Source organism: Numida meleagris, chromosome 25 (assembly GCF_002078875.1).
Source record: "Numida meleagris isolate 19003 breed g44 Domestic line chromosome 25, NumMel1.0, whole genome shotgun sequence".
NCBI lineage: Eukaryota > Metazoa > Chordata > Aves > Galliformes > Numididae > Numida > Numida meleagris.
Window position 1 is genome coordinate 2,240,044 of NC_034433.1, and position 11,282 is coordinate 2,251,325.

The following is an 11,282-nucleotide window of genomic DNA, read 5'->3' on the forward strand; positions in this document are numbered from 1 at the left end:
CCCCCCCCCAAACCGCGGACTTCACACTGCTCCCAGCCCAGCCTAAGACAAAGCCAACTTCAAAGCAGCCTCTCTAATGAGCGGCAGCGTGTTGGAAAGCCGACAACGGGATAAAGCCGGCCAGAAAAGAAGCACCGTCCCTTTAAGGAGAGATAATGAACGGCGAGGCTGTTGCTTGGCATGTTTGCAGAGAAGCGCTAATTAAAACATCGCTTCTGTAAAGTATGCTGATCCCATTGATTCTTCCCCCCACACAGTTAATTTGCTGCTAGGAAGGCAAAGTCGCAAGGGCCCTCATTATAAAAATTTCACTGGCTGCAGCTAATGGTTGTAATTAATAGGTGCAATAAATTCCAAATGGGCAGCCGGGGTGTTCATTAGCTGCGGGCTGACTCAGCACCGGTGGCCTCACAGTTACTAAATAATCCATTTCCAGCAGCCAGGAGGAGGAAGGTGCCCCGTGGCACCGCCAGCACATCCATAATTCCCGACCTGGAGCAGAGCTGGATAAATGCTTCCCAGCAAGGCTCGGATCCGCTCCTTTTCGTGTCATTTGGGAACTGCCCGTGCAAACCTCGCTGAGGTCTCGGCCAGCAAAGCGGGGTAGGGTTTCCCAAAAGTGCAACGATGCTACCTGCAGCCAGGCACAGGTCAAGCCCCGCTGCAGCCACTTGCAGACCCGTGCGTGCCCATGCAGAAAGCAGCAGGCACGGCTGTGCTGCAGCTCTGTTGCCGGAGCTATGGGCTGTGGCATGCTCAGAGGCGTGCTGGCCCGGCTCCTGGCAGTGCACACCCAGGCTGGGCTCCTCAAGCCCTGGCTCCATGCTGAGCATCATCCTCTACGGGCCATCCAAGAGCTGGATGCGTGGCAGCTCTGATTACAAAACAATAGCTTTTCAGTTTGTTATCATCCGGCTGTAATTAAAGCATTAATCGCTGGCACTCCTTCTCTTGGTTATCTCCTGGGATTGGCATCCTCAGGGCTGGGTGACCCGGCGAGAATCTGCTGCTGCTCGTGCTGCTCTCCCAGCACAGTGTTATGCTGGGACCTGGGCACGAGCCGGGTGGCCCTGCCATGCCTGGAGCCAAACTTAGGGCTGGTGACATGAGGAGGGACAGCCAGGGTGATGCTACAGCTCCAGGCACAGCATCACGGCACACAGCTGCGGTTGTTCCTCCCCCAGGGGCAGAGCAGAACAAGTCCCAGCCTTGCCCGGGGAGGACAGCGGATGCCTCACTCTAAGCAGCGGTTATTATCAGTAATTAGCGACGTGTCCTGCTCTGCACGCTCGCTCCTGGGAGCCCAGGAAGGCTCCAGCAGTTTTCTTTGCTGGTGAAGGAGAACTGCCCGGGAGCACCCTGCAGCTGCTCGTCCGGCCCTCTTCTACGGAGGAGGGATGGAATTTTGCTCAGCCCATTTTGAAAAATAGGTGCATACCTACGTTCTTGGAGACGCTTTGAGAACGCCGACCTGCCCTCCTGTTTTATTTAACACCATGAATGTTTTATAAGCGCGGCAGCAGAAGGGCTTTGCTTCGCCGCTTGGTGCTCTCCGGAGTTGATCCTCACGGCGAAGGGAGGCTCTGAGCCGGGATTGTCACAGACACAAATGGGAGCTCTGAGTTCCAAAATCTGGGCGAGCAGCTGCCAGCAGCCCTGACCCTGTAGGACTGCTGCAGCCAGCCGGGACGTGGCGGTCACTGGGGACACAGAGGCCGCACTCTGGGTGAGCTGAGAGCTCACCTGGTGCTGGCAGCAACTCCTCTGCACGATGGACCCCGGCCAGGGCTCCCTGCCAGGGCTTTTTGCACAGCGCAGTTTGCAGAGAAACACTTGTCCCGAGCATGTCCCCCACCCCCCCCTCCCTCACCTCCTGCACGCCCCGCTCAGATGTCCCTCGGAGGATCAAACAGATGGAAAAGCAGAAGCCAAACCTTGCTGCTTAAGCCTTTGTGCACTGGATCTGCACAAACAAGGGCAAGGAAGGAGGAGATTTGGCAGGCAGTCACCAGCCCCGGCTGCTGAGCACCAGGCGCCCCGAGAAGCACAGCTCCCTGCCCCCCCCCCGGCTCCTGCAGCCACCCCCAGGACACAGGGGCACACCGCAGCATGAGGCTGTTTCTCCCCTGCTTAATGCCTGCCTCGCTAAAAGCAAAATCAATAGCATAAAGGGGAGGGAGAGCAAGTCTCAGGGGTGGCACTGCACAGACACGCTGCTGATAAGCCTGCTCCCAGCTGCTCTGCGTAGCAGCCACCGAAATATCCACGGGGCTGCTGCTGCTGCTGCTCCAGGGTGGGCACTCGGGTTCCTCTGTGCCTCTCAATGCTTGGAAGCGATCAAAGCTTAGAAATGGGTCAGCACCCAGCACCACATCCCTGGTGGTGGATCTGCAGACTCCGTGTCCGTGAAGCAAAGCCCCCAGTGCAGCAACCACGGCGCCTGCAAAGGCACCAGCACCTGCCCGAGAGGACGTTCCTTGCTATTTTCCCAGCCCAACACGTAGAGTTGCAACAAAAAGGATGCTCCCAAGCTGATGGTTCAATGCTCTTTGCTCTTCTCTGGGTCATGGCAGCAGCACCCCCAGCTCCCAGCCTGGGTGCACGCACCAGGGCCGTGCATATCCAACCCGGGGTGCAGCCCCACTCGGTGTGAATGGCGGCCATTGTGATGGGTGAATTTTCTGAATGAGCAAATCCTCATTAAAAAATAATTAAAACGGCCCGGCGAGGTTGGCTTAATTCCTTTCATTTTGACTGATGGTGTTTAGTTTTGATGATTTATGTGGCACAGCCGTGCCAGCTCTCATGCTTCTATTGTTGGAGCTCATGGGATTTCATGATTCTCTTCCTTCCACACCTCCTTGAGTCATGGGATTACAGCGAATCTCAGCTTTCATTTTTTTTTCAGTGACTATTATTTTTTAAGGATGCATTCCAAGCTGGTGAACTCAACTTGAAAGCCTGACACCTAATGACTCAAAGCTCAGGAAGTGGAGTGGGTTGGGGGGGGAGGAGGGAATGACAACACAACCAGACAAAGAACCAAAAAATCCCTCTCTTCCTGCGCAGAGTGGTGGTGGTGACCCTCTGCCATTGCTTGGTGGCATCGCTCTCCTCTCCCGCTCAGTGCTGCCCCATCCACGTGAGATCTGTGCAGATTTCAATAGAAAGCACAGATCTCCCAAGTTCTGCCTTCCTCATGCACTCAGCTTGACAGCCTTGGGGCTGCAGGGATGGGTGCTGCGTGGCACAACCCATTCAGCTCCAGGCTCTGCAGCATCCCCAGCGGGGCCGTGGCACACCGGGATGATGGCACGGAGGTGCCAGCACTTTTCTCAGCCACCTGCAAACCCCCCATCAGACAACAGCAGAGAAAAGGGGCTCCTGCCATCACCTGGCAGCCGTGCCCATCGCCCCTTGGAAATGCCCCCAGCTCTCCGCCCGCCACTTTTGTTCCTCGGGGGGGCTGCAGGTGGGGATGCTTTGAACCGCGTGAGAAAAAGCCTCGCTGCAAAGAAAGGCTGCTCCCTCCACCACGCGCCCTTTCAGCTCTGAATGGGGATGGAGGCTCCTGAAAGGCCGTGCCCCCCACCATCCCCATCCCCTTTGTCTGCCCCTCTGCTCGCTACCCCCCTGCCCCATCCGTCTTGCTAAGGCCCCGCAAGGCTTCAATGCCCCCTTTCACTCGGTATTTGTTACCAAATAAATATGGGTGATTAAAAAGGGATCAGGAGTCCGTGTGGTTTGCGGAGGTGCCTGGAAGGTGGAGTCCCTCCCCTGCGTAGCCCATGGCTTTTCGCCCTACATGAGTTAGGAAAAGCAATCACATAGGAATAAAAAGCCATAGACCACAGCAGAGGGCTTACCGAGGATAAGCCAGCAGTCTTTGGGGAAAGAAAAAGAAAGAGAGGGGTAAAAGAACCCAACAAACTAATAATGAAGTAAGGCCCTGTCTAAGCTGTCTTCTCCCCATGATCCACTGGAACACGACCTGTTGCCCAAGCGCAGAGCTGCACAAAGATGGGGACCCCCCCCAGCTGGCCCCCATGCCAGCTCCTAGCACTGCTATGACGCTCTGTCCCATGGGTTGGGGCAGAACAGCCCACCCCGTCCCCCAGCAGTGCCCTGGGGTGCAGCAGCTCTGGATGCAGCACTCTGCCTTCTCTGCTCCTTACACTGCAACGAGCAGCGATTGTGGGGACAGAAACCTCTCACAGCAGAGGCGATGCTTAGAAAACAGCATGCCATAGCCTCAGTCAAGGGCAACGTGTCCAAGGAGCAGAACACGAAAAGGTTTATTTTCACTTTGCCAGCGCCCTGGCCATAGCCATACCTTATCTCCTCTGCTAACCACTGGGCGTTCCCCCTCACATCATTCTGGGCTGCTCTTCTGATGCCAATACACCATGCAAACCTCAAGTCACAGCACGTGGTTGGCGATGGAGCAGCGCAGCTGCACACCTGCGGGTCAGGTGCCCCTTTGGCAGAGAGCAGCAGCAGTCTGCAGGAGCAGCTCTTCTGCAGACAGGAGCTCGGGGTGCAGCTGCACCCTGTCCTGGGGTTGTTTGGGAAACTTGACCCCAAGGCCCTTGCAGCAGAATGGGGAACAGGAGCCGGCTCACCTGGCAGCACGGCGGGCGGATGCGTGGTGCAGAGGGAGCAAACAGACCTGTCTTTGTCGGGGAGACAAAGGGCTACAGAGAGCCCCAGCTAAAGAGCCCCAGCTGCAGAGCCACCTCCTGCAGCGCCTTCCCCCTCTGCCTTCAGGAGCCTCATCCCTCCCCGCACGTACCCAGAAGCAGCTCAGGACAAGGTGTTGCATCTGGCAGCTCCTCCAAGATTCCCATTCGTTCCCTTTATTCTTTAGGGAAAGCCTCTGCACTGCCCTACACCTGAGGGAATCCCCTCTGCCATCACCCAACCTGCTCAGGTTGTACCTACAGAACACACAGGCTCTGCCTTTATTCTCTCCCCCTGCCCAGACTTGGGCTTGGTCATTATGACTGCTAATTGCCAGCAGCTGATGAGGTCAGCTCTGCTGTGGAACCCAGGAAATTCCCTTTCTCATTGCCCTAGCCAGAATCCTTGGGAAATTCAATGTTTCTAAAACCACACAGCCAGCAGGTTTGGAACTGGGAAGGGTTCTTCACGCTGCAGTTTGGGACAGCAGTGAGCAGTGACCTGCGAACCAAACTTACAGAGCACGGGGGTAGCTCTGAAGTGGCACTTCCCAAGACATTTCCTCCTTGAACTCCCATATACCAATACCAAGAGGGAAAGGCGGCTGCGTGCACACCTCGTGACGTGGCCATTCTCAATTCCCAGCCCCTTGTCCCATGGACAGAAGGGTCCTGAGCCCCACACGGTGCCCATCTGCAGGGGAAGCACCCATGGGCGCTGGGTGCCACTCACCCACCTGTGTTCCCTCAACCAGCACTGAGCTGCTCCTGGGGGTGCACTGAGGATGTAGCCCCCATTTCCCAGAGCATCATGCATTGCAGGGTGGGGGGATGACTGTCAAACCAGACTTAACTTCTCTTTGAGATACAGCCCTACAGTTCTGCTGTGGCACCCAGCTCCGGGCATCTGCAGCTCCACCTTTCTCTCCCCATCATTGGAGCATAAGAGTACATGCCCCTATGAATGCCACCAGCCCCACACAACCCCCACAGGACCCAGAGGAGCCACACAGCCCTCAGGGTGACCCAGCACCTGCCCGCACCTCCCTGGGGCTGACCTCACCTTTGGCAGCACAGCATCCTCTCCGAGGGAACAACACCGCACCAATGGGGCATGGGGATGGGGATGGCATCACCCGGTCCCCCCAGCAGCACTCGGGAACCTCAGGGATGCTCCATGCCCAGGGAAGCATCCCCAGCACTCCAAGCTCCAGGGGCTCACGCCTGTCCTCTTCACCCCATCCCCACGTCCCCGCCAAGCCTCGCTGCGCGGGCACATACTTGGAATGGTTGTGCACCGAGGGGCCGCGAGCAGGGAGGGGTGCGGGGGGTCAGGTATTTCTCCATCCCCAGCTCCGCGGAGCCGGTAACAAAGGCGCTATTGAACGGCAGCCTCTCTGGTCTGTGAAGCAGAAACCTCTTGTATCTACTTCAGTGCCTTTGATCTAACTCCCCCAGTGGGATAGATATTACTCATGTCCTGCTGCTCGGGTACTGCTGCCAGAGCGGGACGGGGGGGAACCTACCTCCCCTGCTCCTCACCCTGGGGGCATCCCAGCTCTTTCCCCGTACACCCCCTTTTTCCCCCCAGATTCCCCTTCCCGGCTGCGTGGGGCACAGGCATGGCACGGAGCTGGTGGGAGTAGCGCTCCGCACCTCGCATTCCTCTCCTGTAATTAAAGCCGGTGAGCTGGGTGGAGGGGGGAATTTCCCAGAGGGTTTTACTGGCGTCTGGACAAGGGTCAGACAATGAGAACATTTGACAAGGTGCCCAAATCCGCTGTATCTTGGATACGCTCAAAGCCTCCCCCGTGCTGTTTGTCCCGGGCGCTGAAGGATGGAGGTGGGGCCCTGGGAGCAGGTTGGGGGGCTCTCAGCCTTCATCCCATCGGGGCTGCCCTAAAAACACGGCACCTGCAAAGCGCTGTGAGCACTGCTGGATTGCTCTGCGTCCCCCCCGGGTCCCCCTAGGAAACCCCAGGTAAAGGCATCAAATACCTTGGAGACTCAACTTGCGGTGCCTTAAAAAACTCTTTGCTGCTTTCAGCAAGCAACCTGCGAGCTCCCCATGGAGATGGGGCACTCTGGGCTTAGCCTGGTTCTGCTGGTCCTGGGGGACATGGGGATGCTGCAGCAAGCTGCCTCTACATCATCCCAGAAGCACTGGAATGCTCTTGGAAATCCTATTCCCAGCAGAATGGGAATGGGTTATCCTCTTCCAGTGGGTCCAGGGCCCCATTTTTTTGTTTGCAGAAATTTTTTTGCCTGGCAGATGCCATCAGCACACAGAGAGCTGCGTGTGGGCATCACCTCCGGGGCTGTCCGGTGCCCACATGATAGTGCCCAAAGGAAGAGTACCCAAAATTCCAGCATGAGGTGTAGGGAGAGCTGAGACGGGCACAGAGCTGGGGCTGCCCCATCCTGCTGCAGTAGCACACAGCTGGCAATGAAAGAGTGGGATGGATGGACAGATGGCTGGCTGGCTGGCTGGCTGGCTGGCTGGCTGGATGGATGGATGGATGGATGGATGGATGGATGGATGGACAGACACATGGACGGATGGATGGATGGATGGGTGGACAGACGGATGGATGGGTGGACAGACAGATGGATGGATGGATGGATGGACAAGTGCTCAAGAACACAGAGGGGCCAAGCCAAGTTCACCTGCAGCAGTCCATAGCATCCCAACAACGAGCAATCAACATTTCTTTTGGGGGACCACCTGAAGACCCCAAACCCTCCCCCTCCAGCCCCACAATGGCTCCAGGGTGTGCAGGACCCAGCTCCTGTGCTGCTTTTAAACTTTAGCTATCATAACTTGGGGAGCAGTTGAAGTCAGAGTTGGGCAGAGATCCATTTTCAAGCTGTCTTGACAACTGGCTCCAGCACAGCGAGATTAGATCTACTAATCGCATTTATAAGGCGCCCAGGATCATGAATTGGGTACTCGGAGAATATCTGTCATTGTAACAATGTCATTTTCCAGCCTTCTGCGTGCATTGCCGTGTCCTCCAAGCCGTTATGGTTGGACTTTTTGGTTTTTAGAGAAACATCTGTGCAGGGAAGAGGAGGCTCAAATACATTGGTTGCATTGCTGCGGAGGTGCATGCTGTCTGCCACTCGTATGTCCCATGGATGGGGTGATACTGGGGTTATTTATGGATTTTAATCAGCAACATCGGGACACCCCTGACATGTGCTCACCAAATCCGTGCCTGCAGCAGCAGCCCAGCAATCACAGCATTGCATTCCATGCATTCCATGCACAGCAGCTGCTGTTTGCCTGCAAGCGCTGCAGCGTTGCGTTGCTGAGCGCCCAGGCTCCTTGTGCAGGGTGCTCCTGCAGCCACAGAAAACCCAAGTCCTCATCTTGCAGGTACACAGGCAACCACATGCTCCTCCCAAAACACACAGCGCAGCATAAAACTGTTCTGCTTTCTTTTAAGGAGAGGAAATCTCTTCATTTTCCGGCGACTTTTGCAACTTTTCCATGCCTGCGGGGATGCTCTGTCTGCCTCTGCAACCTCTCCCTGATGCCCTGGCAGCCCATGGGATGGGTTATCCTCTTCCAGTGGGTCCAGGGTTCTATTTTCCTAACTCAGGGAACTTTACAGCAAAATCTCCCATCAGCACAGCCCAGCCAGCAGCAGGATCATAGAATCATAGAATTGCTCAGGTTGGAAATGGCAAATGGGCTTCAGGTGCAAAGCCAACTCTGAGCAGTTGCAAGCTCGCTCTCCCACTTTTCCATTTGGAACAGTGTGCCACTATCAGCTGTCCTTTGCTTTTAGCAATAAAAAAAAAACCAAAAGCCAACAACAACACATTTCAGGTGACTGGAAATACAATGAATGGGTGAAACAAAATGCTCACCAACCCCAGAGGGTTTTGTTTCTCAGAATATCTGCGATTTAACTCGACCCCTCGAGGTCTCCATGCTCTGCAAACCATCAGATGGGTCCTCAGAATAGGACCTGCCCCTGAACTGAGCAGCCCAGGAGGAGCACCTCCAGCCCTGGGAGCCCAAAGCCATCACACTGTGTCCTGGATCCCATACAAACCCTGCTGTCCCCTAACCCCCCAGCTCAGCCCCATGCACACAGTGTGGCTGTTTGCTCCAGCTTTATCTTCAAGTGGAGGGATGAGAAAGGCAGAGAGGGAAGGGACGAGATAGTGACCCAGATCTGTTCCTGCAAACTGCCACGGAGCCCATTAGGAGAGGGCAAACGCAGCTCGGGAATCCAGGTAAGTCACTCACTAACAAGATCCTCCCGGGCCTTTTAGCACATTCCTGGTCACAGCCAGTTCAGCTCCCGTGGCCCCAGCTGTAATTAAGTCTGGACTGCGAGGCAGGAGATGCTGCAGCAGCCAGGGGGGATCTGTCTGGGGCTCCAGGAGCACGCAGGGTTGATGAGAAGCGCTCTGTCTCAGGCAGGGGACAAGAGGGTGCAGCAGCCTGTGGCAGTGCCCTGAGCTCTAACCCAGCCCCTGGGCAGGACACACATCCACCAGCACCCAACGGGGCCCTGCACCGCAGCCGGGCACCCCCGGCCCCTCCTTCTGGCACTGGGGGTTTGCGGTGACACGAGCAAGAGAAGCTGGAGCCTGCCCACAGCGTGCTGCTCCCATCACCAGCTGCAGCTGGGGGAAGTGCCTGGGAACGTGGTGGGCTGCTGGGCTGCCCATGCATGGGCATGCGAGATGGAACAGGGGCCTCATGCAGCCCTTTGTACCCTATGTCACCAATATTTCTGCCCGGATTTGGTGGCCGTCGTCTCCCTCTGGGTCCCCGGGGTCCCCGCGCAGGGGTGGCACTCGGGGAAGGCGCTCCCCTCGATGGGGGTCTCGGATGCATCCCCTCCTCACTTCTCAGCGTGACCATCCCCGTCTTCCCCCCAGGTGAAGAGCGGAGCGGTGTCACATCGAGGGTGCCGCAGACGGGAGCTATTTGTGTTTCGTCTGCCGCTGTTTGCCGTTCCCAGCGATTTGTCATGTTCTGCTGACAGCTCATCGGGGACCCGTGACACAGCGTGCCACCTATTAGCATGAGGACAAATCCTGACAGAGAAAGCATCCCTCCTCCACCTTGGAGACCTTTCCTCCTTTGCTCAGCCTGCTGGACACCAGCTGCTCCCTCCTAGGTGACGAGGGACAGCCAAATCACGGGGACACGAACCATACGGGCAGACCCAGAACACGACGGAGGTGCCCTGAGCCCATATAGAACATTTCCTCCCTGTCCAGAGCCATCCCAGCCCTGGTCTCACCAGTGCCACCATGCTCTGGGCAGAAACCAGAAGGGGAGACCCCCAGGTCCCCACGGTCCCCAGCCCACCCCTCTCCTCATGGTCGCTTATACTTGCAGCAGAGAAAAACGGTTATTCTCCTAAATGGGCTCTCGCAGCCCAGAGGGGCGTTGCACACACACACACTGACACACTCACGCTCACACACACACACAGTCTCTGCACTACCCGTACCAAATCCCTGCCCAAACCATTGGGGACCGTTGGGTTTCTCCACCCCGCGTCACCCCCCACCAGGACCCCACCGCTGTCCCTTTGCTTTCAGCAGCCGAGCACGTAGGAAACAACAGCAGGGATCAAGCGACGGTGAAATCAAGGCTGTTCCTACCTGGCAGTCATTGATTTCCTTCCCCCTTGCTGACATCACCGCTCCCTTCAGGTTAATACATGCACCGCTTCCCTTATCTTTGCTCGGGATGACCTCATCGCAGCAAACCCAGCGCGCTCGCTCCTGCTCTGCCGAATGCCAGCGCCGTGCTGGAACTGCAACTTCCCAACCAGAGGAAGGATTTCTCCAGCGCTGTTCCATCAGAGCACTGATCTCTCCTTAAGACGCTGCCACCCGGCTCCTTTCTGGCTTACAGATCTGCCCCTCGCTCTCCGGTGCACGCTCCTGTTCCACGCAGAGCGGATTGCTCCCTTTGCTTGCAAGCAGGAGCTCCTTGCACGGATGTCACACGCCTTGCAAACTGCAAAAGTGCTGCGTGCACGCACACACAGAGTCCTACACCCCCCCACTCCACCTGCATGGTGCGAGACAAAAAAAACTTGGCGCGTGTGCACACCAGCATGTGCAGGGGCACTCACACAAGTGCACACCTCGTGCCGAAATACAGCTCTTAAAGGGCTCCTCGGCTAATTGAGCTGTGTGCTAAGGCGCTGCATGCAAATTGTGCCAACCTAAGCAAGGTGAATGCACAAGTACACACGTAGCCTTCACAAACATTCCTATTCTAATGAATTTGGACCAGCCGCCGATCGTTCTCCCCTAAAACAAAGAGAACTGACTTTTTTTTTTTTTTTTTTTTCCCCAGCTAATCACCTCTCATCCCCGAGAACACAAGCACCGCAAGCAAATGCTGTCGATTGGCTGCAGCGTCAATATTTACATCCCTCCGCACACACACACACACACACACACGCACACACGCACACACAGTGATACGTTTCCAGCACACCCCGCAAGCAGACGCAGGAGGTGAAGCTCTTTGCAGCGCTGCTGCACGGGCGCTGCTGCGGGCTCAGGTAATGCACGCGGTGCTGCATGCAGGTGCGGGTGCACTGTGCCCTCTGC

General features: G+C 56.6%; 1 long non-coding RNA gene across 6 annotated transcripts in view; it reads right to left on the bottom strand.

Annotated features, from left to right (window-relative positions):
• The window catches only part of LOC110388258, a 25,196-nt gene that overhangs the window by 5,481 nt on the left and 8,433 nt on the right, over positions 1–11,282 (bottom strand). The window contains exon 1 of one of the 6 annotated variants that reach the window (XR_002432835.1): positions 10,317–10,950. The exons of 2 other annotated variants lie outside the window; for them this stretch is intronic. This is a non-coding gene — a long non-coding RNA (uncharacterized LOC110388258). Of the gene's footprint in view, positions 1–1,870; positions 2,037–5,742; positions 5,990–10,316; positions 10,951–11,282 lie in introns of those variants that run through there. 3 more of the 6 variants (XR_002432830.1, XR_002432832.1, XR_002432834.1) reach the window with 3 other exon arrangements.